General features: G+C 40.0%; 1 protein-coding gene across 2 annotated transcripts in view; it reads left to right on the top strand.

Moving 5' to 3' along the window:
• The window catches only part of LOC130910532 (teashirt homolog 1-like), a 281,199-nt gene that overhangs the window by 166,542 nt on the left and 88,866 nt on the right, over nt 1-25,791 (top strand). For both annotated transcript variants that reach the window (XM_057827929.1, XM_057827928.1), the window contains exon 6: nt 24,914-25,022. The gene's annotated coding sequence lies outside the window, so the exon portion shown is untranslated. The remainder of the gene's footprint in view (nt 1-24,913; nt 25,023-25,791) is intronic.

Below are 25,791 nucleotides of genomic sequence, written 5' to 3'. Positions count from 1 at the left end.
TCATACCTGACTGCGGCCGACAGCCGCTACAAACAACGCTCAGTTGCTAGTTGCTACAATATACGGCTAAAGTAGATATCAGGGTTGTTCCGATCATGTTTTTTTTCTCCCGATCCGATCCCGATCGTTTTAGTTTGAGTATCTGCCGATCCTGATATTTTCCGATCCGATTGCTTTTTTTTTTGCTCCCGATTCAATTCCAATCATTCCCGATAATTTTTCCCGATCATATACATTTTGGCAATGCATTAAGAAAAAAATGAATAAAACTCGGACGAATATATACATTCAACATACAGTACATAAGTACTGTATTTGTTTATTATGACAATAAATCCTCAATATGACATTTACATTATTAACATTCTTTCTGTGAGAGGGATCCACGGATAGACAGACTTGTGACTTTGTATATTGTGATTAAATGTTGCCATCTAGTGTATTTGTTGAGCTTTCAGTAAATGATACTGCAGCCACTCAACCCAAATGCATGATGGGAAGTGGACCCATGACTGTGTGTAGTGCTACCAATAGATATATCTTCTCTGCGTTGGGAAAGAAAATAAGGTGTTAAGACATAGATCAGTTGCTACCTTGCTTCCCATTGCATCCAATAATATTTCTTTAATCTTGGGGAGAGGGATTGTAAGGCATTTGCAAATTTAAAAAATGCTTCAAAGGCTGCCATTATTCACACTTCTCATTTTATGTTGCCTTTTATCTCTCTGTATAGGTAAAACAGCGCCATTACCGATTGAGTTCGACAATGCATGAGTAGGTCGTGCGGCGCATGTATTAAGTGCGTTAAATATTTTAACGTGATACGTTTTTTAATAAATTAATTGCCTCCACTATCGGGATAAATTTGATAACCCTACTTTAAGCCTAAAGACTCTGGATGAGTGTAACATATTATGTCAGTAACGTTAAATACAATTAGAAAACGATTTAATAACAAAATATATATATATATTAAAAAATGGCATGGCCGATATTTTTTTACCGATTCCGATACTTTGAAAATGACGTGATCGGCATCCCAATCGATCGGAACATCTGTAGTAGATATCATATGTATGTAGAACTAGATGCAAAATGAGAGACGACGGCGGTGTTAGAACATGTATTATTGAACAGATATGCGAAATGACAGACTTTCCGGCGTTAGTAAACAGCCACCATCTTAAAGCAGTACTAAAGCAGTGACTTCTCTCGAAGGCTCTGTTATAGCGAACCTAATTAACTTTTTATCTAAAATGCTCCTAAATCGGCAGAATCTTGTCTTGAATCTATCTTTAAATGATTAAAATAGTTTTAAAACTTTGACAAAAGTAGACAGAAGGGAATTTATGGAATAACGGGAGCAATTTTAACAACTGTAACAGTTGATTCACAACATTAAATTAATTGAATGTAGTTTAAAGCTGCTGATACAGAATGGGGACTGGAGTATTTTATTTACTGTTATTTTTGTATATTTGTTTACTGTTATATGTTAACTTGTGTTGGGTCTAAAACACCTTCTTCAATTTAGCTGTTGACCCAGAGTGAAGTGACAAAGGCAGGACACAAGGAGGCAGGAGACAGAGAGTAGACTTTTACCAGACTGCAGTTTTGGGGAGAGTCGGAGAGCGAAACGTGCCAAATCGGAATCTCACCGAGGTCTCTCTCAGTTCTTGGTGTTCTGTCTAAACCGGAAGTCCGTAGCAGAAAATGTCAAAGATGGCGCCGCCCATGCTTCGCTCAGGCAACTTGTCTATAGGACAACTCAATGTTATACTTAAATATAGGAAACCATCGTTTTGACTGTGGCATTTAACATAATAGTAGATTTCGGTTTCACATTCACCCTTTTTGTGTGTGATAGTCCAACATTCGAATAAACGTGAATCATACCAAATAAAAGTCATCATCAATTTGTTTGTGTTCTACCATCAAGGCTTTTTTTTTCAAGTTCCAAATTCAGCTAAATTCTCATGACACATCCTCACGTCGGAGAGAGTATTTGCCCACTTTGCCGTGACATGAATGACACGGCGAGTTAATGTATCACTCCGTGCCCGTAGCCAACCCACTGATGAATACCACTGCATTAGCCGGGCCATTAGCACGTTTAAGCCGCCTGTAATGCCCGAGTGCTAGTGACACCTTTGGGTCCCCGCTCCACTTAAGCGGCGCGTCAAAGTGACGGGTCTGACACGCCAGGTGACGCAATGCCACTATGGCCGTCAGCGGAGACCTGAGTGGGCTTCCGTCACCTGGAAGAAGATCAGGTTGTAATAGTAAAAATGGTGTTTTTCTTTGTGTGGGTTGATATCCAATCCAGATCAAAGTTTGAGTTAAGTGCTCTAGTTTACGGAAACCTGGTTTTACGCTTTTTTTTTTTTTTTTTCCTCAGCGAAATCCAATGTCCAAATCTAGTTGAGCATAACTACATTAACAATATTTGTCTCTTTGTACAGTTGTGGTCAAAAGTTTACATACACTTGTGAAGAACATAATGTCATGGCTCTCTTGAGTTTCCAGTTATTTCTACAACTCTGATTTTTCTCTGATAGAGTGATTGGAACAGATACTTCTTTGTCACAAAAAACATTCATGAAGTTTGGTTCTTTTATGACTTTATTAAGGGTGAACAGAAAAAAGTGATCAAATCTGCTGGGTCAAAAATATACATACGGCAGCGCTAATATTTGGTAACATGTCCCTTGGCCATTTTCACTTCAATTAGGCGCTTTTGGTAGCCATCCACAAGCTTCTGGTTGAATCTTTGACCACTCCTCTTGACAGAATTGGTGCAGTTCAGTTAAATTTGATGGCTTTCTGACATGGACTTGTTTCTTCAGCATTGTCCACAAGTTCTCAATGGGGTTTAAGTCAGGACTTTGGGAAGGCCAATCGAAAACCTTAATTGTAGCCTGATTTAGCCATTCCATTACCACTTTTGATGTGTGTTTGGGGTCATTGTCCTGTTGGAACACCCAACTGCGCCCAAGACCCAATCTTCGGGCTGATGACGTTAGGTTATCTTGAAGAATTTGAAGGTAATCCTCCTTCTTCATTATCCCATTTACACTCTGTAAAGCACCAGTTCCATTGTCAGCAAAACAGCCCCACAGCATAATACTACCAGCACCGTGCTTGACGGTAGGCATGGTGTACTTGGGGTTAAAGGCCTCACCATTTCTCCTCCAAACATATTGCTGGGCATTGTGGCCAAACAGCTTGATTTTTGTTTCGTCTGGCCACAGAACTTTCCTCCAGAAGGTCTTATCTTTGTCCATGTGATCAGCGGCAAACTTCAGTCGAGCCTTAAGGTGCCGCTTTTGGAGCAAGGGCTTCCTTCTTGCACGGCAGCCTCTCAGTCCATGGAGATGCAAAACACGCTTGACTGTGGACACGGACACCTGTGTTCCAGCAGCTTCTAATTCTTGGCAGATCTGCTTTTTGTTGATTCTCGGTTGAATCTTTACCCTCCTGACCAATTTTCTCTCAGCAGCAGGTGATAGCTTGCGTTTTCTTCCTGATCGTGGAAGTGACAAAACAGTGCCATGCACTTTATACTTACAAACAATTGTTTGCACTGTTGCTCTTGGGACCTGCAGCTGCTTTGAAATTGCTCCAAGTGATGTTCTTGACTTGTTCAAGTCAATGATTCGCTTTTTCAGATCCATGTATGCATATTTTTGACCCAGCAGATTTGATCACTTTTTCTGTTAACCCATAATAAAGTCATAAAAGAACCAAACTTCATGAATGTTTTTTGTGACAAAGAAGTATCTGTTCCAATCACTCTATCGGAGAAAAATCAGAGTTGTAGAAATAACTGGAAACTCAAGAGAGCCATGACATTATGTTCTTCACAAGTGTATGTAAACTTTTGACCACAACTGTAAATGTGGGAAATTGTTCACATTGGCAGCAGGAAAGAAAGTCCACCAACAGTTTTATGAGTGACTTCCAACTGTTTCCAACATTGAAATTCCAGTAACCCAACTTGTGCACCAATCCAGTAACCCAACTTGTGCACCACTGGTCAGATAATGAGTTTTCATGATGTTCCAACTTTTAAAGCCAGATGTTGCGTCCTGCAAATTTGATATAGAGGGAAAACCCTGACAAGCGCTGCATGTAATGATTGACATCTAAGCCTCTTGCATGAAAGCCAAGTAAACCAATGTTGAAAAGGGTGGTGGTGGTGTCCAAATCTCTTGCTATGGGGAACTGAACTGCTTGAGAAAAGTGACTTTTCACAGTCAGAGTATCACAAACGGCATGAAGTGCTTCTTCCCCTTGGCTCAATGTACTTGGCACTCCCAGTTGACGGTAAATGTGGTCATTTGATGAGCTAAGTTTGGCCACACGAGCCCTTACGGCCGCATTAAATGAGGGGAGCGGGCAGAATGATGGCTGCACATCCGTCACTTTAATCGCCCGCTTCATTATTCAGTGGATGGCCGCCACCTGCTCATACATGAAGGCTGTCAATGGCAATGACGCCGATGAGAACTCTCCAGGTCGAGTTTGAGGGAGCGGCTTTATTCCTCGGCTTAGCAGGAGCCTCGGTTTTTTTTTTTCCTAAGAAGAAATTAATTGCATCCCCGTTGGTCCGATTTATCTTTGGAGATGAGATCATTATTTTGTCTTGTTCGAGTAGCGTCATTATGATGAAAATCCCAGGGAAGAGTTTTCACGAGAGGTTGAAGGGTGAAGCCATTTTATGATCTGTTATGTTTCTTTGCAGAGCTTGTTGGGTCTGGATTGGGAAGTTATCAATGAATATACAGCTGTGATTACAAACAGACATAACAATTAATGATTTATTTTTAAATCACCTATAGTGCAGTACAAATTCCATCATAGCCAACAAGCCGTCTGTCAGTTGATTACAGTATTGGCCCGAATATAAGAGGGCCCTGATTATAAGACGACCCCCTCTTTTTTATGACTCAAGTTTGACAAACCTTTTTGAACACCAAATTAATTTTTATACAGAAAAATAAATACAGTACATCTGAAACAAATGATTATAACAATATATTTGAGGGAAAAAGCATGTTATTTTGCCTCATTCAAATCTTGCAAAGGATTTGAGTCCCTGGCGGCCCATTGTGTTACTGATAGTAGCCTTTGTTACTGTGGTCCCAGCTCTCTGTAGGTCATTCACTAGGTCCCCCCGTGTGGTTCTGGGATCATTTTGACGCCACGGTGTGAGATCTTGCATATAGCCCCAGCTCGAGGGAAATGTTTAATAATTGCTCCCACAGTTGATTTCTTTACAGCAAGCGTTTTACCTATTGCAGATTCAGTTTTCCCAGTCTGGTGCAGGTCTACAATTTTGTCTCTGGTTCCCTTCGACAGCTCTGTGGTCTTGGCCATAGTGGAGTTTGGAGTGTGACTGACTGAGGTTGTGGACAGGTGTCTTTTATACCGATAATGACTTAAAACAGGTGCCATTATTACACGTAACAAGTGGAGCCTCGTTTTAGACCTCGCTAGAAGAAGTTAGACCTCTTTGACAGCCAGAAATCTTGCTTGTAGGTGACCAAATACTTATTTTCCACTCTAATTTGGAAATAAATTCTTTAAAAATCAAACAATGTGATTTTCTGTTTTTTTTCCACATTCTGTCTCATGGTTGAGCTTCACCCATGTTGACAATTACAGGCCTCTGTAATCTTTTCAAGTAGGAGAACTTTCACAATTGGTGGTTGACTAAATACTTATTTGCCCCACTGTAGTTTAATGTGTAAAAGGGCAGCTTTGTAAATTGTTATCTGCTAAAAGTACCCATGTCGGTACTGTACTGATAGATACAAAGTTCAAGTTAATGGCTATTCCAGTGAAATTTGGGTTTTAAATTCTTAACAGTCCACCCTCATTTTAGCCCTGTCGTACTGTTGTCGATGTTCTATATCCGGTAGTAGCATGAAGAAGGTACACGACTAGTTGTAAGTGCTGATACACACACACACTTACGCACACACACACGATAAGAGAGAATAAGCTGTCAGCAGCCTGTGTTTGCGCGTCCTCTACATTCTTCACATTAGCACAGAGGGAACAATGCGTCTCGTGTGGCAGGTGGCCATAGTTCATAATGTGCTGATGCTGACCAAGTGTCACTTTGATCCATGGCGTCTGCGGAGCGAGGGGGGGATACCGCCACATCCGCCGCCACCGCAAGTCCTGCATGCTAACGTGAGCGCTCATACAGGGTGAAGCCGGCAGACGCAATACAGATGAGGACCGCCGCGTCGGGCCTGATGGCTGGAGAGAAGTGACTTGCGGGGATGGAAGGTTTTAGGAGAGGCAAGCAGGTGTTGCGCTTGTACAGTGGTATGAAAAAGTATCTGTACCTTTTGGAATTTCTCACATTTCTGCATAAAATCACCATCAAATGTGATCTGACCTTTGTCAATATCACACAGATGAACAAACAGTGTCTGCTTTAAGTAAAACCACCTAAAAAATCATAAGTTTTCATATTTTAATGAGGATCAGATGCAAACAATGACAGAAGGGGGGAAAAATAAGTGAACCATCACATTTAATATTTTGTGCCCCCCTCCCTTTGGCAGCAATAACTTCAACCAAACGCTTCCTGTAGTTGCAGATCAGTCTGGCACATTGATTACGACTAATCTTGGCCCATTCTTCTCTACAAAACTGTTGTAGTTCAGTCAGATTTGTGGGATGTCAGGCATGAATCACTGTCTTTAGGTCATGCCACAGCATCTCAATGGGGTTCAAGTCCGGAATTTGACTTTGCCACTCCAGAACGTGTGTTTTGTTCTCCTGAAAGCATTCTGAAGTTGATTTACTTCCGTATTTTGGATCATTGTCTTGTTGCAGCATTCATGTTCTATTTAGCTTCAACTGTCTGACAGACGGCCTCAGGTTTTCCTGCAAAACATCCTGATAAACCTTTGAATTCATTCTGCCATTATTGATTGGAAGGTTTCCAGGCCCTGAGGAAGCAAAACGGACCCAAATCACGATGCTCCCTCCACCATACTTCACGGTGGGGGTGAGGTGTTGATGTTTGTGAGCGGTTCCATTTTTCCTCCACACATGACGTTGTGTGTTACTCCCAAACAATTAAACTTTGGTTTCATCAATCCACAAAATATTTTGCCAAAACTTCTGTCGAGTGTCCAAGTGCCTTTTTGCGAACATTAAACGAGCAGTAATGTTTTTTTTAGACAGCAGTGGCTTCGTCCGTGGAGTCCTCCCATGAACACCATTCTTGGCCATAGTTACATATAGTTGATGTGTGCACAGAGATATTGGACTGATATTGGATTAACTCAGGTATTCAGTTAGAAAAAGATATTCAAATTAAAGTAGTGTTGTAATGGTTTATTTTGAAAGTGTTTGCATTTAGTTTTATTGACTAGGATACACTGCCCTCTGGTCTGCCTCATTTCACAAGGCTGAATCCAACTGCTCCCTGTTAAGACCAACAAGTTTTTGTTTGCGCTAATGTTTTTTAATGCATTTGTAATTTAGTTTACAGGTATATTTAGCCGTTTTTTGTGGAAATGTGTCTGAACCATTTGTTAAGAGCATTGTAAAAAAAAAAAAAAAAAAGTTAGCATTTTATAGCATTTAAGCTAGCAGACTTTTGCTATGTAAGTTAGCCAATTATTCTTTTGTTGTACTTAGATCCTCATTTATTTATTTATTTTTTAATACCGTTTGAGGCTCTGCTCAGGTATTTTAATTTTTCATGTTCCTTATCTGATTACTCGACTATTCGAACTAACTAGTTCATCGATTAATCGACTACTAAAATAATCGATAGCTGCAGCTCTAGTGCCAGTGATTTCTGTAAGTCTTTAGCAGACACTCTACTGTTCTTTTGTACCTCTCTGAGTATTCTGCGCTGAACTCTTGGCGTCATCCTTGGTGGACGAGCATTCCTTGAGAGAGAAGCAACAGTGCCAAACTCTCTTCATTTGTAGACAACTTCTCTGACTGTCGATTGATGAACATCCAGACTTTTAGAGAGGGTTCTGTATCCCTTCCCAGCTTTATACAAATCAACCATCCTTGATCGCAGGTCTTCAGACAGCTCTTTTGGCCAAGCCATGATGCATGTCAGACAATTCTTCTCATCAAGACAGTTCTTACCAGGTGTGTGTTGTATAGTGGGCAAGGCATATAGTGGGCAACTTATCAGCGATTGGGCACACACTTGACTTAAAATGTTTGGTAAACACTGGTTTCAATTGCTCTTTAAGTCTCCTTGGGCAGACGGTTCACTTACTTCATTTTCCTTCCTTTTGTCATTGTTTGCATGCTATCCTCATTAAAACATGAAAACCTTTAAATGTTTTGGTAGTTATAGTTAAAACAGGCACTGTTTTTTCATCTGTGTGATTTTGACAAAGATCAGATCACATTTGATGGTGATTTTATGCAGATATGTGAGAAATTCCAAAAGGTTCAGATACGTTTTTACACCACTGTACATCTTGCAAGGACTTATTGTTCTAGATGTTCTGTTCCCAAAATAAACAAAAATGAGGGTATTTTGCTAATTGGCTGCTATTGACGGTAATCGACGTCCCATCCATTTTGGCTGGGAGGCCTCGCAGCAATCATTCACTGCTAGTCAAAGGGGACGGGCCAAAATGGTCTATCACTGTCAGTAGCGATGAACGGGTTATACAGTACAGTGTACACACACATTTTGAAGTACCGTATTTGAATATAAGACGGCCCTGATTATAAGACGACCCCCTCTTTTTCAAGACTCAAGTTTGAAAAAAAGACTTTGAACACCAAATTATTTTTTTATACATAAAATAATTACAGTACATCTGAAACAAATTGCCTCATTCAAATCTTAATATCTGAACATTTAAATAAGTGCAATCACATTCGTAAATGAATGGCTTCTGGTTTTTGAAATGTAAATAAACCAATCTATTGTGATAAAACAACAAAATTGCAATAACTGCATTAACCATCAAAGTGAGGTCTAACTGTAATTGTAGTCTTGAAACAAATCTGAATAAGGAAAAACATTGCAATAAAATAATGCAAACTGGTTAAACTTGAGAATAGCTGAGAACTGTCATGACAGAACATTACTCCTCAAGTTCAGCATTCGTTTCAATGATATCTGGCGCCATCTAGCGTCGTGAATGGGTCTAATGTCTAAATCACGAATATAAGACGACTCCCTCTTTTTCAGTCTTATTTCACTGCAAAAAAAACGTTTTATAATCGGGCCAATCGGGTAGTTAATGTTAATATGCAATAGTTCCCAGCCTTTTGTCTGTTTAAACCCACCTTAAACAGTTCTTGAACGCCCAGTCACGTCCCAAAACCCTCCTACACGTTAAATTATCGAATCGCATTAAAAACTAAAGTAATTTTTTTATCGACTCTTGTCAATATTTCAGTCTTAGTGATCAAATGAGATGGTATTCTTTGTTAGTTCTTCGGTTGGGCCTTTAATTGGTGTTCCCGACTCAAATCAAGACAGGATTCCGATACATTTTTAATAAAGACGAGTGCCATAAACCCGGTATGCCTATGTAATCCTGCTTTGTAAACCACGCTAAAGATTTACAAATCCCAGTAGACTTCCACGTTCTTACAAAAAGCAAGAATTCTCTTGATTTTGAATTATACCTTAACACAAGGTTAGAAGATTCTTCTCTTCTTGGTCAGCAGTCTTCCGGCCTTCCACAAACCATGATTTTGATTAAATTAAAGTATGTATAATGGATATTTTCAAGTCTAGTAAGAGCAGCGTAATCCTAGTTGTGTGATGCCGCCGCATATAAAATCAAGTTGGCAGGGATGTGTACATAGTTGTTTACACACACACACACACACACACACACACACCTCAAGGCAGGTTGTGCAGTCGACAGTGAACATGATCAAAGCGCAGCAAAACACACAAACACAATCACACACACACATACGTCCAATTTCCATATTCAACAAACTGTCACGTCCACAAACACGCTCCTTTGCGTTTGTTTGTTTGAAAGGCATACGCATTGTGACACTGTGACAACGTATTCATGTCACCTAAACAATGCATGTGATAGAACAGCATGTCGGCGGCTGCGTGAAGATGTTCGCTCAGTGAAGTTAACAGCGTTTAAAGGCGGCAAAACGCCGTCGTTTGTCAGCCAGACGTCGCTCGGCATCATTGTTTGTATTGGAGGAAGACGCCACAAATGTGACGGCGGACCAGCTCTGAAATATCAGCGGAATGTTCTGGGAGTGTCCGCTATACCACACTTTAGCGCTTTCTCCTGGATTTATTGCACGGGGAAGAAGAGAAAGCACCCCCAGCGCCAAGCGATCTGTCATCTCAACATTATCGGCCAAACACAGCGCCTTCCATACGGCGCTACAAGGGCCAGGCCAAATTGCTATTTTTATGGGACATGATAAAGGAAATGCTTCCTTATGTTCACTTCCTTTTTTTTTTTTTTTTTTACCTCCCCTGATGTTGGCGCTGGAAGCAATTTGGCACCATGTGACGCTCGCTGGGGGAGGGGACAAATATATGTATTTTGTGTTAACTCACTGGAAGGGCTGGCAGTGAATGGTCACGTTTCATTGCAATGGACGACGATAGATGTCCAATCCGTTTGAACTAGGAGAGGCTTGCAGGGAATGATCGCCTCGCTATTTTATCGGAGACCAACAATAAGTGTTATGCATTATTTTATTCATAATGAAAATGGAGAACCTCGTGCTAAATAGGCGTTTGTTAACATAACATGTTTACAGTTATTCAGATTAGGGCTCTCCCAAATGATTATTTTTCCTGCCAATTAGTCAGCAGACTTTTAACGATGAGTCGCCTAATCCAATTATTATTATTATTATTATTTTCTTGATTTACAAAAACATTTTGGAACACTTAAATTCTTTATTAAAGTACATTTAACACATAAATAACAATAAATCGTAAACAATGAGGTCAAATGCTGATAGCATTAACTAGTGCAAAGGAATGGAATGTTGACAGATTCATAACACTAACTTGGCCTTTCCAACATGATTCAAAACAATACTTAAAAAAAAACAAATTAAATTATCTAGCATTAATATTATAGTATAATAGTGTAATGTTATTACCGTATTTTTCGGACTATAGTTCGCAGTTTTTTTCATAGTTTGGCTTGGAGCGCGACTTATACTCAGGAGCGACTTATGTGTGAAATTATTAACACATTATGATACCATTTCACATGTTATTTTGGTGTTTTGGAGTGACACAGATGGTTTGGTAAACTTGTTAGCATGTTCTTTATGCTATAGTTATCTGAATAACTCTTAATAGCTATGGTCACGTTCATGTTCTGCCTTTGGCAATGTGTGTTCAATCGTATTATTGACTTTTTTTTATATTGAAATTAGGGCTGTCAAAATTATCGTGTTAACGGGCGTTAATTAATTTTTTTAATTAATCACGTTAAAATATTTGACGCAATTAACGCAGATGTCCCGCTCAGACAGATTTAAATGACGGTACAGTGAAACGCTCACTTGTTAATTGTGTTTTATGGAGTTTTGCCGCCCTCTGCTGGCGCTTGGGTGCGACTGATTTTATAGGCTTCAGCACCCATGAGCATTGTGTAAGTAATTATTGACATCAACAATGGCGGGCTACTAGTTTATTTTTTGATTCAAAATTTTACAAATTTTATTAAAACGAAAACATTAAGAGGGGTTTTAAGATCAAATTTGTAAAAAACTTGTACTAACATTTTTCTTTTAAGAACTACAAGTCTTTCTATCCGTGGATCGCTTTAACAGAATGTTAATAATGTTAATGCCATCTTGTTGATTTATTGCTATAATAAACAAATACAGTCCTTATGTACCGTATGTTGAATGTATATATCCATCTTTTGTCTTATGTTTCCATTCCAACAATAATTTACAGAAAAATATGGCATATTTTATAGATGGTTTGAATTGCGATTAATTGCGATTAATTACAATTAGTTAATTTTTAGGCTGTAATTAACTCGATTAAAATTTTTAATCGGTTGACAGCCCTAATTGAAATGCATGCTTTTAGTTTGTGGCGCTTTCACGCCCACGTGGGGGCGCACTTGCACTTGTTTACGTGAAGAAGAGCGCTCACACGCCAGAAGAAGACCGACAGGTACGTAGCTCTGAGTGAGTGGGCGAGTTCGCGAGAGAAACACTGCTGCGAACCTACGTTCATTGTTTATGCTTGTAAAATATCTCTACAGAGGCAACGGCTGTGTGTATCATCTTTTCTGTTGTTGTTGTTGTGTGTTTTCCACCCGCGATCGGACAGATAGAGCCAGTTGTGTGGTTGTTTGAAAGATGCGCTAATGCTAGCGAAAGCATGCTAACCGTTTGTGTCATGTCATTGCTGTAAAAGCACCTAATTATCATTTATTTACGTCGATGCATACCTGTTTGGTATCGAGGACGAAAATGATTCAGTAAATTATACGGACGTCCAACATCGTCATTTGGGAGTTTAGCACGCTGAATAGCCAGGACTGAGCCGTAGCGTCCTGGCGAGGACCGTATATATGCATTTCGTTGTTCATTGTACTCACTGTACACTTATTCAGCATGTTGTTCTCTATTGTATTTTATATTAAATTGCCTTTCAAGATGACATGTCTGTTCTATGTGTTGGATTTTATCAAGTAAATTTCCCCCAAAAATGCGACTTATACTCAGGTGCGACTTGTAGTCCGAAAATACGGTACTATAATTCTACATTGCCAATCAGATTTTTCATAAAGGGTGTCATTTGAAAGCTATACTTAGTGTAGAATCTGAATTCTGAAGTATGTGGGATTCACTTCAGAAATCGTTATTTATATGTTGAACATGACATGCTTTTATTTTGAAATGGTCACCGGAAGTACGTTCGCTAAACAGCTAACTTCAGCTTTACACTCCGCAAAAAAAAACACTTTTTGTCATTGCAAATGTTGTTAGTAATAGATTTTTTAATTTTTTTTTTTCCGTTTTTTTCATTTGAAAATGCTGTTAACCAGCGATTTTTCATGTTTGAACTGTCACCTTTTAACTGCATGTTTGCGTTTTGGAGAAGATTGCCAATTTTTTATAGCAGGCTAAAGTGGTTAGTAGGTTGTTTTTTTTCCCCATTAGCCATAATGTAGCAACGCTAACGTTTACAGCGTTTGATATACATAGATGTGTTTCCTTATTTTGTATGCCTGAACTTTAATTCTACGGCGTGTTGATGATCAATAAAAATCTGCGAAAGGAACTGGAGTCTCATATGCCATCAACATGCACGTGTGCACGCACAAATGCATGCACGCATTTTGGCGATAAAACGCAGCTGTGAAAATTACCGCCCTCATTTTTATTTACCGTGCGATAAATGGAGTTAATGGATATCGCGAAAGGCTTAGCAACTTCAATAAAAAACGTCTTTAGTTAGTTAGGCTTGCGATCTGCCAGCTTGTTGTCTCTTGTCGTCTTCCAAAATTACAAGCTTGGCATTAAAGAGACGGGACACAACAGTGTACCCTCCTTTGTTTCGTTGAAATAAGTCAACGTTTTGGCCACTCTGGTGTGCTTTTTTGACTTTGTGCCATTTTCCCCACTTGCATTCCGATCGTCCGCCATTCTCAACTTTCCATGCATATAAATTTTTAACACTTCATTAACCGTTGGCGGGATGTTGCGCTCGTGGACGCATTTACGTCATTGATGATGTCGACTATGTCGACTAGTCGGGCCAGCTCTAATTCAGATAACTTTCAAAACGCTTGATCTAAAAAGTCTTCAGCTTCAGTATCACTTTTAAACAAGTCTGGAAGCACTTCTTGCAGCTGTCATTATGTGGAAAAAGTCACACCTGAGTATAAGTCGCAGGACCAGACAAACTGTGTGGGGGGGAAGTGTGACTTATAGCCCGGAAAATATGATAATTCACACTCCAAGTTCTATTGATAAAGTTGTACGGAATAAAAAGTAAGCAAGAGCAAGAAATAAAATGCAAAAAAGCCAAAGCTATTACCAAGTTCCGACTGCAAAAGACAAGTCGGTGTTGACCTCATCTGTCTGTTTTTTATTCCCCCTCCTCCTTCTCTTCCTCTTCTTCTTGTTTCCTCTCCTTCAATCCTTCCTTCGGCGTGCCTGACAGGCAAACTGACAGGCCCTCAAACCGCCGGCGAGAAAGCGAGCATTAATTAAGTCATTGCCGGACTGTAATTTCCTTGAGAAGTTAAAAAAAAAAAAAGGAGGAAAAAAAAAAACTCACGCACGCGAAAAGGTTACCAAGACCTTTTCTGTGTCAGAATTACCATGTGTCATGAATATTAATGCGCTTAATGAAGACAACCTTTGCTTCATCAAGAATGTTCCAGTAGCAGGTGCCAAGCTGATAAACTCACTCGCTGATGGCTGTTTTATTTCATTTTATTTTCACTTTTTTATTTTCATGTCAGATCCTCAGAGTGAGTTATTCAAATCAAGCAAGCAAATATCTTGGATACTCATTTCTGGCTTGCTTTTTGCAATCACTGTGGTCTTCGGAATCTGAAGGAATTATTATAAAACTTGAATATTTTTCAGGTGGTTCTATTATCTTTATTTGGATGACATCTTTGAATATAACTATTACAGTAGTAGGTCAACATAGGGCTGTTTACAAAAATTCCTCGAACACAGTAACTCCGTTTTTAAACACAGGTCACCGTGTCATCTGCGAAGCTTTTCCATCCGTCGTGGCTCAGCTGTCCTCGCGCTCCATCCCCTTCCTCCTCCTGCCTATTATTCCTGTTGCATAATAGAGATGCTGAAACATTGACAGAACTCATTTACCGCGAGATTATTACATCCAGACGCACGCTCGCACTGGAGAAGCGCTCGAAGAATGTAATTTGAGGAGCCTCTCCAATTGTTCTTTTCCATGTAACCGTCTTTCCACAAAGCTGGATTCTTGTGAGCATCTGCTTCCTGAAATGGGATGGCTCCTCTTATTATGCTGCCAAATCACACTAAATCAGGGATTCCCAAATTGTGCTGCGGGCACCCCAGGGGGTGTGCGACTGCCTTCTGGGGTGATTTGAAAAGTGTTAAAGCTGTCTTGTATAATAATTACACATTTCAATTTTTCTTTCACCTCTGATTGGGGAAATGTTATTTTTGCGGGTGAGTATGGAATGCAGAGGTGCGCCAGCTAGCTTGTTTGCTAGATAGCAAATTAGGTGAGCAACTTCTCAATCACAAGATTGAGTGCTGTATTAACATCAGTGTTGTCAATAACAGCGTAGCATAACTACATTTTTAACGGCGTTAAACGGCGTTTTCATTAGAGTGTAGGGCTGCAGCTATCGAATACTTTAGTAATCAAGTATTCGACTAATATTTCTACCGAGTAATCGGATAATACATTTTTTTAGGTAAAGAACAATTAAAATAAATATGCATTTCTCCTAATATTGAACCTTTTTCAGACAATTAATGTCTTTATTTTTTATGTACAGTGTTGAAAACAGCCGACAATTGCATTTTAGATGTGACTAGGGGAAAAAAAAAAAAAAATTCACTGGTTTCACTCAAAAAACTTACTCATAAAATTAAAAAAAAAAGTATTATATCTTGCCTAAAAATTTTATTACACTTGATCACACATTTAAAAGTTAGGTGTTTTTCCCACATTTCAATTGAATTTCCATTTGTGTTAAGCTATTTTTAAGTTCTAGATAAGTTTTAAAAGTCTAAATTGTAAGTCCTGATAGGATTTTGAGTCTTTGAAGTGTTCAAAATAAATGTTTGATACCTGCTGTATTGGAGCATATTAGGCACCAGTGCTACTTGGTGTTTTATCCATCAATGACTACTGAGCTAAAATTAACAGTTAGCTTTATTATGTTTTTATTTTACACCCTCATCACTCTACTGCGCTGTGTTTTTACAACAACAAATTCACTGCTTTCGCTCAAAAAACTTCTCGATCTTATTAAAAAAAAAAAAATCTTATTTCTTACTTAAAAACGCTCGATAACACACATCACGTAAAAGTTTGGCGTTTTTTATCAATTGAATTTCCATTTGTGTTGAGCTATTTTCAAGTTCTAGTTAAGTTTTACGTTTATTTCTAAATTGTTAGTCCTGATAGGATTTTGAGTTTTTGCAGTGTTCAAAATAGATGTATGATACCTGTTGTATACCTTTACATTAGGCACCAGTGCTACTTGTTTTATCCATCAATAACTACTGAGCTCAAATTGACAAGCTATCATTATTATGTTTTATATTACACCCTCATCACTTTACAGTGCTGTCTTCTTCACAGATTAAATAAAGCATGTATGAAAGGCACGTTAGCCACGCATCGACAGTATAGTCATGATTAATAGAAACCTAGGGCTAATGTTACGTTAGCAAGGTACAGTAGCGTTAATCTCACTTAATATCGCTACATTACCTTCATTTTACCTTGTCCCGGGTATCGCAGGGGCTAGGCAGTCGGGTCGCGCGTTGGCGCCAAATCTGGGTTTCAGGGGCGGTCATCGGTCGCATGGTCCAGCCGGGGTGTGGAACCATTGGGGGGGCCGCGGTTAGCCAGGGCCGAGCGAGGATATCGCGCTGTATTACAGTTAATACATGATACCGTTTTCGCCTTGGTCCCCAGCTTGAAATGCTTCCACACTTTTTAAATTTCCTGCCTTTTCTTGGTGCATTTCTTTTGGCCTTCGTCGGCTTCTTTGTAGTTATCTCTATATCCATGCATGGTTTGAATCAAATAAATCAGCCGCCGCCGCCGTTTCTTCCGGTACGTACGTGACGTCAGCGCGTTGTCCTGCATTAAAAGTTGTCCGGGCAAAACGTGATGCTCAGAGCTGGCAAAATTAAACAACTCCTCAAGGAGAATGTAATTACTCGGATAAAAAACCTTGAGTGATTTGAGTATTCGTTTCAGCTCTAGTAGTGAGTAAAATAATTACTTTTCCCATCTTTGCAACGCCATTACCGTTACTTAGAATGTGAAGGGGCGCGTTACTACAATTTGGTAGAATGACGCGCGAGTTGTCTGATTTTGTCACAGCTACCTGGAAGACAGCAGAGTGGGAAGGAAGGGGTTGGTGACACCGGTTCTAACGCAAAGCGTTAGCATAGCATTTGCGTTCTCGTTATCATTAGCATTTAAGCGTGGCGATCGTCATCTTAAACTTTCGGGCAACTTTTATTTTACGTTGCATCCAGGTGGGTATAATTAATTGAAAAAATAAAGTTCTGTTTTCCTGCTGAGTGTGCATTATCATAACCAACTTGGTGTTGTCTTTGTAGAAGCTACAAAATAATAATAATAATTTGTGTGGTTGGTTATTTCATTACCAGCAATAGTCACTTGTCCTAAACTTTTCTTGAATGACTTATCCATGAACCTTGTTTGTTGTTTTTTTAACGAAAACAACTAGAGCAAAGACAGATCTATATACACTCACCGGCAACTATATTAGGTACACCTGTCCAACTGCTCGTTAACACTTAATTTCTAATCGGCCAATCACATGGCGGCAACTCAGTGCATTTAGGCATGCAGACATGGTTTAAGAAAATCTCCTGCAGTTCAAACCGAGCATCAGTATGGGGAAGAAAGGTGATTTGAGTGACTTTGAACGTGGCATGGTTTTTGGTGCCAGAAGGGCTGGTCTGAGTATTTCAGAAACTGCTGATGTACTGGGATTTTCACGCACAACCATCTCTAGGGATTACAGAGAATGGTCCGGAAAAAAAAAACATTTCAGTGAGCGGCAGTTCTGTGGGTGGAAATGCCTTGTTGATGCCAGAGATCAAAGGAGAATTGCCAGACTGGTTCGAGCTGATAGAAAGGCAACAGTGACTCAAATAACCACCCGTTACAACCAAGGTAGGCAGAAGAGCATCTATATGGACCAAACTCTATGAGGAATGCTTCCAGCACCTTTTTGAATCTATGCCACGAAGAATTGAGGCAGTTCTGAAGGCAAAAGGGGGTCCAACCCGTTGCTAGCATAGTGTACCTAATAAAGTGGCTGGTGAGTGTATATTAGGGGTGTGACGATACACACAAGTCATGGTTCGGTACGTACCGTATATTTGATGTGAAAGATGTTATAGAATGTATCATGTAATAATGTGTAGAACATGAAAAGCTTTGCTGAATAACTTTTTGGGAGAAGTAATTTTTAACTGTAACTATTTACTTTTTTAAAGAAAGATTAACAGCACTGCTTAACATGACATGACATGTGATTGAATTCACTCCCAAAAACGAGATCTAACTTCATGACTGTCGTGAATGTCAATCTAAAAGGAGGGTGGGTCATAGGCTAAAGGAGCTCTCAGATTTTTTTCTCCGCTAAAGCTCAACTGGTTTACCTGTACGTTAATCAAAAGAAAAATCCAATAGCATGGAAAGAAGGATGAGGCACCACTGGTTTAGAAGTTCTGGTAAAGACCTCAAAGGGTACACTAGCTAGGTGTGTCAAGTGCACTTAAGTAGTGGTCTGAATACAATTTTAACATTTTTTTTTTTTTAACTTCCATAGGTTGTATGTGAATAACCTGGGAGTTGCAGCAATCGATCAGGTTGTTGAAATCGGTTAAACCCTAAAATGTTTTGGTAAAACCGCACCAAGTCCAACGAAATGACCAACCTAGATGTCTTGTCTTGTCTTATCTATCATTCCGGCTGCATTGTGAGGAAGTCGGTCCATCCTCTTGAGACAAAAGACCACACACACACACGCATACACATAGACGAGAGCTGTGAGGTGCGCTGTCATGCACCTCTCATTAATTCCGAGCTGTCAGCGCGCTCCCCCCTACCGTATCGGCCCCCGGAAAGGTGACAGCTTTCCGATGACTGACAAAGGCTCTTTAGGTGATACCGAGGATCTCCCCGCAGCAAACGCCGGCTTGTGTAAAGTGCCCCTCAAATGTCACTTTTGCCGCCCAGAGACGCGCACGCCCACGGGAAGAAAAGGAACACACACACACAAAAAGAGACCGCTCTCAAGTCGTCAAGCATGTGTGACATCCCGAGGCTGCGAGTGTCACCGAGGCATCAGCTCTTAAAGCTTTTAACATCCGAGAGAGGTGGCGTTGTTTGACAGTGCTATTGGTGGATGCTATTGTTGCGTGTCATTTTTTTTCTCTCCATACTCCCCAAGTGCTTTGGATTCACTTGTTTTTTTTTTTGTTTTTTTTTTTTTTACTAAGAGATGTATAAAACAGAGGCAAACTTTCCCTCGGTGTCCGTTCAACTGTCACAGCGACAACGAGCCATTTTTCGGTGTCAGACAGGACCGGGTCAGGTAGAAAGAAAATATATGGTTTGCCTCGTATTGACATCTCTCGCATCACCACCATTTTGTTACCTGAGCTGCTCATAACATATATTTGAAAAGGATTTGTAATCTTCAAACAACTCGAGTTTTAGCTGTGAAAAAAACACTATGATCCAGGAGGTTATACTACAATTTTGTCAAGATTTCAAATCATTTTTCTCTATGAGAAAAAACAAGTGTTTTTTTGTGTGTGGGGGTTTAAGGTAATGGATCACAATTGGGTCCACTACAAGTGGACTATAACATACATGATATGTATGGTAAGAACCTCAGGATATTTAACTCATTCACTGCCATTGACCTTAATAGACATCCAGCCATTTTGACTGGAAGGCAAGGGCGTAGGTTTGCATGGGGACGGTAGGGACATAACACTACCAACTTTTCAGGGTGCTCAAATTGTCCCCACCAACTTTTAAGCAATTATATCATGGTTTCAGTTATATAGGTAATTTAGTCACCCCATATGTTGTAAAGATACAAAAGAACCTATCATTATTAAGTGAATTATTTTCATTATGTTCAGACTTACATACATCCCTTTTCACTTGCTGAATGTGCCAGTCCACTCCCCCCTCTAACGCACATTTGATCAGCTGATAACTTGACCCACCCTTCCGCCACACACACACATACACACAGTCACACCGTCTCGACAGATTCATGTCAACAACATGTTGCCTCCTCCGTCCCTTTTCGAAGAAGAGAGATATAAGATGATTTTTTTTCAGCCAGTAGCAACCACTGTAAGTCATGTAAAAATTCATCAATGTTGTGGAGGTGGGGGAAACACTGCTAATTGGGCTACTGAGAGTCCGACCGGCATCAGGGATAGCATAACATTAAACTGTGTGAATTTACTAAGCTGCAAACCACTGCGGTCAGGCCAGCTTCAATAAGGAGCAACGAAGTCAAGCTAGCCGTCCCTCTTTTGGATCATTGTTTGCATTATGTGCATTACGGTAATGCAACGCGGTGGCTTCAGGGTTCAAGTCCCTTTATTTAAAAAAATAATAATAATAAAACTGGGAGAGTCCACTTCAGGGGGACACTGTAATGAACATGAATTGACATGGGGAAAAAATTGAAATGAAATGAAACTCTCATGTACTCTCATGAAATTTCATGAGAGTACTTTGGTTCGAGTCTTAGGGTAGTCTAGTACAGTGTTTTTCAACCGGTATGCCGCAAGAGATCGTCAGGTGTGCCACGAGAAATTAGCTAACGTCGCATTCATATCCAGTATATATAATATACACTCACCGGCCACTTTATTAGGTACACCTGTCCAACTGCTCGTTAACACTTAAGTTCTAATCAGCCAATCACATGGCGGCAACTCAGTGCATTTAGGCATGTAGACATGGTTTAAGACAATCTCCTGCAGTTCAAACGGACCATCAGTATGGGGAAGAAAGGTGATTTGAGTGACTTTGAACGTGGCATGGTTGGTGGTGCCAGAAAGGCTGGTCTGAGTATTTCAGAAAATGCTTATCTACTGGGACTTTTACGCACAACCATCTCTAGGGTTTACAGACAATGGTCCGAAAACGAAAAAATATCCAGTGAGCCGCAGTTCTGTGGGTGGAAATGCCTTGTTGATGCCAGAGGTCAGAGGAGAATGGCCAGACTGGTTCGAGCTGATAGAAATGCAACAGTGACTCAAATAACCACCCGTTACAACCAAGGTAGGCAGAAGAGCATCTCTGAACGCACAGTACGTCGAACTTTAAGGCAGAAGACCACGCCGGGTGCCACTCCTTTCAGCTAAAAACAGGAAACTGAGGCTACAATTTGCACAAGCTCATCGAAATTGGACAATAGAAGATTGGAAAAACGTTGCCTGGTCTGATGAGTCTCGATTTCTGCTCCGACATTTGGATGGTAGGGTCAGAATTTGGCGTCAACAACATGAAAGCATGGATCCATCCTGCCTTGTATCAACGGTTCAGCCTGGTGGTGGTGGTGTAATGGTGTGGGGAATATTTTCTTGGCACTCTTTGGGCCCCTTGGTACCAATTGAGCATCGTTGAAACGCCACAGCCTAACAGTATTGTTGCTGACCATGTCCATTCCTTTATGACCACAATGTACCCAACTTCTGATGGCTACTTTCAGCAGGATAATGCGCCATGTCATAAAGCTGGAATCATCTCAGACTGGTTTCTTGAACATGACAATGAGTTCACTGTCCTCAAATGGCCTCCACAGTCACCAGATCTCAATCCAATAGAGCATCTTTGAGATTTTGTGGAACGGGAGATTCGCATCATGGATGTGCAGCCAACAAATCTGCACCAACTGTGTGATGCCATCATTTCAATATGGACCAAACTCTCTGAGTAATGCTTCCAGCACCTTGTTGAATCTATGCAGTTCTGATTTAGGCACTTCTGAAGGCAAAAGGGGGTCCAACCCATTGCTAGCATGGTGTACCTAATAAAGTGGCCGGTGAGTGTATATTTGTAATGTCTGTAACTGTGTGCGGGTCCTTGAACGCGCCATCAGACTGCAGAGTGGTGACGTAGCGGGAAGCAAGCAAAGAGGGAGGGAGAACGACGTGTGAGCGAAGTTAGCGGTCCCATGTTGCTGATGCCGCTGTTATTTTGTTTATTATTTTCCATGTGGGAAATTCATCACCGACTCCTCTCCTTTTTATTTCCCCATTCGGGGCTATTACAATATATATTTTTTTTTATGTCGTCGGGCGGAGTTGCAGTAGGACGGAAGGAAGGATTAGGTAGAAAGTTCTCGGTCGTGTGCAGATGAGCCAAGTACTGCATGCGGTGCGTTCAAAAACTGCTCGGATTTGTAGCCAACAACGACCTTGCTGTCCTCGACAATGTGGATGGATCCCAGCACGTCTACTGCACATCATTTGGTTAGACTCGTCATGTGTCGATATACTCGAAAGTGTCCTTTCTATTTTATCCAAATGTGACGACCGTCAATCCTCCCCCTGTGTTTCATACCTACACATTGTTGAGAACAGCAAGGGGGCTAATGGCTAAAAATCCGAGCAGTTCTTGAACGCGACACGAGCAACTCTCCATTCCAACAGCGCCATGGTAGCAAGCAAGCAAGCAAGCAAGCTTAAACGTCATCTCCAAACGAAACACCGGTCGCTTCAAAACAAGTCGATGGACTATTTTGTTCGCCTTCGTGAAAACACAGAGAAACAGGCAACTTTTTTGATTAAAAACTACGAAGGTAAATGAGAAAGCCCTCAAAGCCAGTTACCTTGTTGCTAAACCTAAAAAGTCCCAACCCCGTGACAGACATTAATTAATACTACATGCCTGCAAAGCCATTGTCTGCGAAATGCTCGGCCTGATGTAGTTAAAGACATTGCTCAAGTCCCCCTGTCTGATAAGCCTAACTGCTATCAAAAAAAATATATAATAATAATAAAAATAGAGGAAGACTGAGAGCTGTTGAAGAACAAGAATATCGACTTTGAGTTCATCTAAACAGGCTCAAGGTTCACACTGAGTAAGTATACATACTGAGAAATTATTATATAATTAAATATACAGAAAATTATTTTCGAACATTTTTGGTTTGTGTTGTGCAGGGAGATTTTTTCCAATGTAAAAATGTGCCGTGAGTCAAAAAACGTTGAAAAACACTGGTCTAGTATGCCCAGAAGTGGACCCATTCTTGGATAACGCCCCGTTTTTTTAATAGACTTGCACTCAAAATGTTTTAGTAGTTTTTGAAAACAAAGGTTTGCATCGAACGTTGTATCACCTGAGCCAATACACATGAAAGTTAGTTTAAGTCAATACTGATTTATTTTGCATTGATCATTTAGCCTATCTATTAATTAGGTTCATATTTGTGAGAAATGTAGCCCTGACCCTTTTCGCCAAATCTGTTTCGTCTTATAATACCGATGGATCGGGTCCGATCACGTCATTTTCAAAGTGTCGGAACCGGCAAAAAAATATCGGACATGCATTTTTTAATAGATGTGTATATATATATATATATATATATATATATTAATTAAATTGTTTTCTAATTGTATATAACGTTACAGACAAAATGTCTTACACTCATCCAGAGTCTATAGTTTTGGCTTAAAGTAGGCCTATCAAATTTATCGCTTTAACGGTGGTAATAACATCAAAATATTTAACGCAATAAATGCATGCGCTGTACTACCCACTCACGCATTGTCGCGTTCGATCTTTAATGGCATCGTTTTACTTATACATATAGCTAAAAGGCTATGTAAAATGAGTAGAGAGAATCTTGGCAGCCTTTGAAGCCTTTTTTTAAATGGCTAAAGCCTTACAATCCCTCTCTCAACAATTAGGAATATCGTTGGAAGCAATGTAGGGAAGAAAGGTAGTAGTTGATCTTTTTCTTAACACCTTATGTTATTTCCCAACGCAAAGATATATGAATTGGTACCACTACGCACAGTCATGGCTGCACTTCCCATCATGCATTTGGGCAGAAGTTAAATGGCTACAGTATTATTTACTGAAAGCTCAACAAATACACTAGATGGCAATATTTAGTCACAATATACAAAGTCACATTTATCCTTTAAGAATTACAAGTCTTTCTATCCGTGGATCCCTTTCACAGAAAGAATGTTAATAATGTAAATGCCATCTTGAGGATTTATTGTCATAATAAACAAATACAGTACTTATGTACTGTATGTTGAATGTATATATTCGTCCGAGTTTTATTCATTTTTTTCTTAATGCATTGCCAAAATGTATATGATCGGGAAAAATTATCCGGAATAATTGGAATTGAATCGGGAGCAAAAAAAACAAAAAAAACAATCGGATCGGGAAATATCGGGATCGGCAGATACTCAAACTAAAACGATCGGATCAAGAGCAAAAATCGGAACAACCCTATTAATAACAAAACATAACAAAAAGTGTACATGCAGGTTATGCTGTTATATCATCCCGACCGATGTTGAGACCAAACCTACCCCCTTGCTGGACGGGGCAAATGAGCAGTCTCTGTCAAAACAGATTAGGCGTCTATCGCCGTCAATGTTAGCCAATGAGTTATATTCTTTTTGATAATAGAAATCCTCCTTCAGTTTTTAGCACTCTGGCAGTGTGAAAATGGAGCACAATGGCGGAATTAATTTGGCAACTTACTCCAGAAGTTCACAGTGCGTGAAAACCTTAATATGCATGGCCTTCACCTTTACGCGCTCATAAAAACGCACCCAGTTGTCCTTAATTCTTTTATAATATGTAATTTATTAAGAGCAGCGTATGTTAATCATGGCCTACGTTGGTGAGGTTTAAAAAAAAAAAATAAAAGTGTGGCCGCGGAAAGGTCAATAATATTGTTTAATGCGGCTTTAATGATTTGCATTTTTTAACACCTATTTTAAATGGTTATTTGCGGCCAATAAAACCAGACTGCTTCTTGTTAATCTCTTGTGAAATACAGTCATATTCAATGCAGGCATGCACTGAATTAATGCGGATTCAAATATGATGCTTGATTTATTGTTTTCTACACGTCTCTTCGTGGAGCTGGAGTGTGAAAATATGTATTTTTATTTCCAGTTTAGGCCACTTATCCTGTGTGAAGGAAGAAGGATTGGAAGGAAATGATGATGTCATCACCCCAGGGCAACTCTCATCTTGCCCCAATCCCCTGACAAGCAGTGGCTTGGTGAGACAATGACATTTCTGGTCTGTCCTCTTGATTCTGTTGCCATTAGACTTTTATAAAAGATACATTGTTTAAAGTGCATGTGACACGAAAAAGCATGTTTATTTAATAATGCACGCAGTATTTTATGCTCCTGAATGATATGAACCGCTTGGATGTGTGTGGAAGCGATCGCTGTATTTATTTAGTTTTTTTAATCCCACGCCATGAAAATGAGTGACTTCCGACTTCGGTCTTGCATTGTGGAGGAGGGCGCTGTGACGTGTACGGTTGAAGGCGTCCTCTTCACTCTACAGCCGTACTGTACTTACTGTGTATACAGTAAGGACTAAGGATTCAGCTGATTTTGCGGATTAATACGTTTATTTTTCACATCACGCCAGCCAAACGGCTGCAGAAAAATCTTGCTTTATGAGGGAGAGGCGTATGCGCCTTTTTGGAGTTTCAAAAGGTTCCCATTCACCGTGGATATTGGCCAAAACACAAGCCCTACTACTGTGGGACCATTGGATTTACGAGGAAGTGAGTAAACATCTTGTTTTGTATTATGTCAAATACGGATACAGCGATTACAAAGTAAACACTACAAACTTTCTATAAATAAAGGACTACTTACGTTTGATCATTGATGGGCATGTAAAAAGCTCTCCTCATGCACATTAGCTGCACGTTAGCTGCACAACAACTGCAGCCGCCCTCCTCCGGGGAACTAGCGATAAATTGCTCTCCGCCGGGCGATTTGCCGGTCCGCGAAGACAATCGACAACCC

The sequence above is a fragment of the Corythoichthys intestinalis genome, chromosome 22 (genome assembly GCF_030265065.1).
Source record: "Corythoichthys intestinalis isolate RoL2023-P3 chromosome 22, ASM3026506v1, whole genome shotgun sequence".
Classification (NCBI taxonomy): domain Eukaryota; kingdom Metazoa; phylum Chordata; class Actinopteri; order Syngnathiformes; family Syngnathidae; genus Corythoichthys; species Corythoichthys intestinalis.
The sequence above is the reverse complement of the archived record's forward strand: the minus strand, read 5'-3'. Positions and strand labels throughout refer to the sequence as shown.